This window comes from Coenobita brevimanus, chromosome 97 (genome assembly GCF_032717465.1).
Source record: "Coenobita brevimanus isolate Jiangsu-jjx chromosome 97, ASM3271746v2, whole genome shotgun sequence".
Classification (NCBI taxonomy): domain Eukaryota; kingdom Metazoa; phylum Arthropoda; class Malacostraca; order Decapoda; family Coenobitidae; genus Coenobita; species Coenobita brevimanus.
In genome coordinates this window covers 27,312,301-27,319,075 of record NC_137050.1, presented here as the reverse complement: position 1 = coordinate 27,319,075, position 6,775 = coordinate 27,312,301, and positions in this window count along the sequence as shown.

The window sequence follows — 6,775 nt, the reverse complement described above, 5'->3', positions numbered from 1 at the left end:
CTCTCCACCCTATCCTTCCCTTGCCATCCCTTCACTCACCCCTCCCTCTCAACTAACTCACACCTAGCGCACATCACACCTCTCCCACTCACCCCACTAAGCGCTTCCTAATCACTCCTCACCCCCATTCACTCCTCCCTCTCACCCTGCTCACCCTTCTCTCACCCCACTCAACCTTACCTCACACCTCCCTCTCATTCTACTTACCTCTCCCTCTCATCACTCTCACACTACACCTTTCCCACTCAGTCAACTCACTCCCCCCTTTCATCCCACCCGTCTCCCTCTCATCCCACGTGCCTCTCCCTCTCGACCTTATTTCTTGTCTCATCCACTCTATCTCACTCTCCCTCCCACCCCACTTCCCCTCCCTCACCTCTCCCACTCCTCCTCCCCCACTCACCCCCACTCTGAGATAAGAGGGGTGCAGATACCAGTAATGGGTTGTCCCGGATCCTGTCTGTTGTGCACTGTAAAGATATCTCACTATCTCACACACTATCTCACTCTCACTATCTCATAGCTTGCATGTGATAGAACAGTATCAGCAAAATAACTTATTATAGTAGCAGCAGTAGTAGTAGTAGTAGTAGTAGTGGTGGTGGTAGTAGTAGTAGTAGTAGTAATAATAATAATAATAATAATAATAATAATAATAATCGAGGCAGCAGCAGCAGTAGTGGTTGTTGTTGTTGTTGTTGTACTTGTCGTTGTTACAGTAGCAGTAATTGCAGCAGCAAAACAGTAACAACTAGAAAACAATCAAAGATCGCATACCTCCGTCAATGCCGAATTCGCCCCAAAATTTAATCAATTCTTTCTTGGCCCATGGCCCACCCTTCCACAAAATTTCACTGAAGTTCACTGAAGGCTTTTGAAGATATCGTCTGGACAAACAGAAAAACAGGTGAATACATAACCGCCTCCAACTTCGATGGCGGGGATAACAATATAATAATAATAATAATAATAATAATAATAATAATAATAATAATAACAGCAGTAGTAGTAGTAGTAGTATCATAACAATAATAACCTGAAACTACTCAGAGAGTGCATACCTCCGAAAATGCCATTAAATGGGATCCGGAACCGGATCTGTAGAGATATTGTGATGAATACATAGCATCCGAATCCGCCCCAAAATTTCATCAATTGTTCCTGGGCCCATGGACCACTCTTCCACAAAATTTTATTGAAATTCATTAAGAACTTCTGGAAAAAAATGGGAGAAATGGAGTTCCCCCGAGCTAAGCCCTGTATTGGACTATATAGACCCGCTAGAGTTACAGGAGCGAGCTACCACTCCCAGCACGGCAGCCCGGGCGAGGCTCGAACTCGCAATCCCCCGATCACGAGTCCAGCGCGCTACCACTGTGCTACCGCGCCCCCAGGAACTTCAGGAGATATTGTGCGGGATACATATTATCCGGATCCGGATGCAGATCCGCCCCCAAATTTAACTAATTCTTTCTTCGCCCACGGCCCATCCTTCCACTCATTGAAATTCATAGAGAACTCTTGGAAATATCATGTGGACAAACAGACAGACAAACATACTGTAAAGGAATACATAACCTCCTTCAACTTCGTTGGCGGAGGTAATAATGATGATAATAATAACGCAATCACAAGAGAAGCAGAAAGAGGGAAAAAGCAGAAAGGAAAGGAAGTGGGAGGGAGGGAAAGAGGGATATACGAAGAGGGAGAAGAGATGAAAGGAAATGGAGAGAAAAGCGAAGGGAAATGGAGAGGGAGGGAGGGAGGGAGGGAAGAGGAAGGAAGACGGAAGAGGGGAGAGGGGAAGGAGAGAGGAGGAAAGGCAGCGAGAGGAAATGGAAGAGAGGGGGAAGGAAATGGAGGGAGGGAGTGAGGGAAGGGTGAGAGAGAGGGAGGGAGAGGGGGAGAGGGAGAGGAAATGAAAGAAGGCATGAGAGAGAGAGAGAGAGAGAGAGAGAGAGAGAGAGAGAGAGAGAGAGAGAGAGAGAGAGAGAGAGAGGGGTGAAAAAATGAGATAGATGAGACGCAAAGGAGGGAGAGAGGAAGGGACGGAGGGAGGTAAAGCAAGGGGAAAGAAGAGAGTAGGGAGAGGGGAGATGAAAAGAGGGGAAGCGAGAGAGAGAGAGAGAGAGAGAGAGAGAGAGAGAGAGAGAGAGGAAGCTGATGGGGGGAGGGGAGGGAGAGAAAGAAAAATTATCAGAGAATAAAGGAGGCTTAGGGGAAAAGAGGGGAGCAGGGGAACCAGAGGGTGAGGGGAAATGTAGGATGATGGAAGACTAAGGGGAGAAGAGGAGGGGTAGAAGCGGTGTGGGATGAAGGGGTGAATGAATGAGGGGAGAAGGGGTGAGGGAGGAAGGGGTTAGGAATGAAGGGGTGAGGGGAGAAAGAGTGAGGGTAAAGAGGTGGGGGAGAAGAAGTAAGGGCTGGAGGGGTGAGGGTAAAGAGGTGAGGGAGAAGGGGCTGGGGGGAGAAGGAGTGAGGGGAGAAGGCGTGAGGGATGAGGGGGTGAGGGATTAATGGATGAGGGAAGAAGGGGTGATGGAAGGAGGAGGGAGGGAAGAAGGGGTTAGGGGAGAATGGACGAAACAAGAAGGGGTGATGGAAGAGGTGATGGGAGAAGGGGTGAAGGGAGGCGTGAGGGGTGAAGGACGGTAGAGACGTGAAAGGAAGGGTAAGAAGGGGAGGAATAAGGGTGTGGGAGGTGAGGAGAGAGGGGGAACGTGAGGGAGGGGGAAGATGAGAAGGGGAAAGATTAAAGAGGGGTGTTGGGGGAATGAGAGAAGGGAGAAGGGAAAGAGGGGAGAGAGATCAGAGAGGGGTGAGGAGGAAAAATGTGGGTGTGAGGTGGATGAGGGGGAGGGGAATGAGGGAGGGGGAGAGTGATATACAGGGAAGAGGGAAGAAAAATATAGGAGATGAGGGGAGGAAGAGATGTGAGGGGAGAGAGAAAGGGGAGAGGAAGGGGAAATCTGTAAGGGGAGAGTGAGTAGTGAAAGAAAGAGGGGAGTACAAAGGAATGCAAAGGAGTTCAAAGGAAAGCACACAGCAACAAGCCTACTGGTCCCTTCGAGGCTGTTCGTTATAGGGTAGGTTGTAAGAGAGAGAGAGAGAGAGAGAGAGAGAGAGAGAGAGAGAGAGAGAGAGGGAGGGAGGGAATAAGGAGACAGGGAGAGTGGGTAAATGTAAGGGGAATGAAAGACGGTATGAAGGAGATGGGAGAAAAGGGGAGACATGTAAGGGGAGAAAAAGGGGAAAAGAGAAAAGAGGAAAGAGGCGAAAAGTAAGGGAAGACGACAGGGGAAACGAAAGAAAACAGTAAGGGGAAACGAAAGAGGGAAAGAGGAAGGACGAGACGAAGAGTGAAGGGGGACAGACGAAGGGTGAAGGAAGATGAGATGGAGGAGAGGATGAGTGAGGGGAGAGGAGAGGGGAGAAATACACGGAGAAGGATAAAAGTGAGGAAAGATGTAAAGGGATAGGAAGGAGAGAGGGATTGGAAGATAAGAAGAAGGAAAGAGGACAGAAGAGAGATGGGAAAGAGAAGAGGGGTAAGGAGAGACCGAGGAAAGAAGGGACGGAGGGATGAAGTAAGAGGAATGGGAAGAGAGAGTTGAGAAAGGAGGGGAACATGGGGAGAAAGAGGGGAAAAGGGTAGGAGGAAGAGTGAGGGGAAAAGAAGGGCAGAGAGAAGAGAAAGTGTGGTATGGGGAGAGGGAATGGGAAGGAGAGACACAGGGAGGAGGAGGGAGGGAAAACAGGAGGGAAACTGAGGGTAAAAGGGGAGGAAGGGAGGAAAGAGAGGAAAGGGAGAGAAAGAAAGGAGAGAGAGGGGGAAGGGGGGAAGGACGCAGTAAGGAAGGGAGAAGGAAGAGGAGAGAGAGTGAAGGGAGAAGAGTGACTGGATAGGTAAGGAGGCAGGAGAGTGAGTGAGGGGAACGGAAGAGGAAGAAAGAAGGAGAGGAGGAAGAGCTAGGTGGAAGGAGGAGAGGAGAAGGAGGGGGTGGGACGGGCGAGAGTGAGAGGAGAGGAGGGGGACTGGGGGGAGAGAAGGGAGAACGAGGGGAGAGGGGGCAGTACTGGAAGAGAGCCACACTTCCCCTCACCACTCCGAGGGGTAACATCCGGTGAGCGCTGAAGGGGCACTGGACACTGCACCAACACAACCACCTTCGCTATGTTACTACTACTACAATTACTTCTACTACTATTACTACAACTACTTCTACTACTATTACAACTGCTTCTACTACTATTACAACAACTACTACTACTGCTGAATTAATCATAGCATTACAGCATTAACCACCACTACCAGCAACGCTACCATCACTAAAACCACTGTTATCACTATCACTACCACTACCGTTACTACTACTAATGTTTTGCCTACCATCTCTTATCACTACTACTATTACCACATCTACTATTACTGCTACTACTACTACTACTACTATTACAACTACTACTATTATTACTACTACTATTACAACTACTATTATTACTACTACTATTACAACTACTTCTACTTCTACTACTATTACTTTTTATTTATATCCATCCATTCTATTGGACCTACTGTTAGGGGCACACGATATACACTACTACTACTACTACTATTACTACTACAGTGAGTGAGGGGAAAGAGGGGTAGGTGAGGGGAGTATGACAAGGAAAAAGTGAGGGGAAGTTACAGGAATATAGGTAAAAAAAAGAGAGGTGAGGCAAAAATCATAGTAGAGAGGGGAAACCATGGTAAAAGTGAGGGGATAATAGAGGTGTGGCAGAGACAAACGAGGCAAAGGTGAGAATTAAAAAGAAGAGGGGAAAAGAGATGAAGGTAGGGAGGGAAGAGTGAGGGTAAATGGGGAAAATGAGAGGTGAGGGAAGTGAGGGGAGAACAGGGCTGATGATTAAGTAAGGTGAGAGAGAGAGAGAGAGAGAGAGAGAGAGAGAGAGAGAGAGAGAGAGAGAGAGGTGAAGCAAGGGGAAAATGGGTGGGTGAGCGAGGAAAATGAGTAGCTGAGAGTGAGGGGAAAATGAAAAAGGAAGTGTGAGAGGGGGTGAGAATGACGGTGTGTGTGAAGCGTGTGTGAGTGAGGGGAAAAATGTGTGTGTGTGAGTAAGGGGAAACTGAGGGTGGTTTGAGGGTAGAGGCTGAGTGAGTGTGAGTGAGGTTTTCTAAAGTGAGGGTTTGAGAGAGAGGGGAAACGGGATGAAAGAGGGGAAAAATGAAATGAGGGTGTAGAAGAGTGAGGGTGAGGATGAGGAGTGAGTGAAAGTGTAGCTGAGATGGAAGGGACAGGGTGCGGTAAGAGTAATATAAGGGTGAATTTAAAGAATGGTGTGAGGGAGAGGTGAGGGTATAAGAGAATAAGGGAGGAGGGGGTGATGAGTGGGTGAATGGGCGATGGGAGGAGGGGTGGTGCAGATGAGTGAGGGAGTAGGGGATGGTAAGGGTGGGTGAGGGAGTAAGGGTGGTGAAGGAGGAAGGGATGATGACGGTGTAGGAGGATGAATATCTGTATGGAGTGTAAGGGTGAGTGAGGGTGGCGTGAGGGAGGTGGGGGTGGTGAGGGTGTAGGAGTGTGAGGGTGGTGTGAGGGAGGAGGGGGTGGGGTTGTTAGGGAGGGGTAACGGGGGAGGTGTGGTAGGGTGGGGTGGTGCAGGCTCCGACCCCCCTGCGCTGCTCTCTACTTCCCGAGCGGCCGGAAGTGCCCGGAAGCGGCAGTGCGCTGTTGCCAGACTTACCCCGCCCCGCCACGCTGCCGCACCTCACACCACGGCCAACATCTCGCCCATCCATCTACACTATCTCTATTTCCACCACCATTAGCAACACTGCCATCATTTCTCTCTTAATTTCCACCATCTCTGCTAATGCCACCATCACCTTCACTTACACTACCACAGTTTGTGCCACCATTACCAACACTACTATTACTTCTATCTTAAATATCGCTTTTTACTGACAAATATCTCCCTCACCTACATCACCACTATTTCTGTTACTATTACCAACGCTACTACTATTTCTGTCTTAACTACCACCATCTGCGCTACCATTACCATCAGGATAGTGCCATTTCTAACTATTACCATAGTTACTAACATAACTCACCCATCTAAGGCACTGTTTTTTTCTCCCACCATTACCGACGCTTTCTCTTGCCATTTCTACCATAGCTACCACCATTTATCCTACCATTACCAACGCTACCACCATCTCCAACTACAACCATTCATACTTTCACTACCATCACCATCTCAACATCTCTACAACCATTTCTAGCAGCATCCACCATACTACCATTATCTCTCCAACCATCTGTGACACAGCTACCACCATCTATCTTCACTACCACCATCACAGACTCATTAACTACTACTATCAACCTATTACTATTTCTATCATAGTTGCTGCCAGCCATTTTTAAATTATATAGATCACAGTTATTACCATCTATAACTACCACCACCATTCCTAGCACAATTACCACCACCTGTATCACCGCTCCTACCATCCCTACCACAACTACCACCATCTTTTTTCTACCATTTGTAACACAGATAAGGTACAACTATAACAATCCGTACAACGCTTATCACCATCACTACTACCAATTCTTACCCAACTATCACCACCACTACAACCACCAATACCGTCCCCTACCATGTCATGCACCTAAATATACTCAAAGAAAACCTGTCATATCACCCTAGCATTTCCATCGCAACATACCAGCCATTCAGTTATTTATTTATTTATTTATTTTGT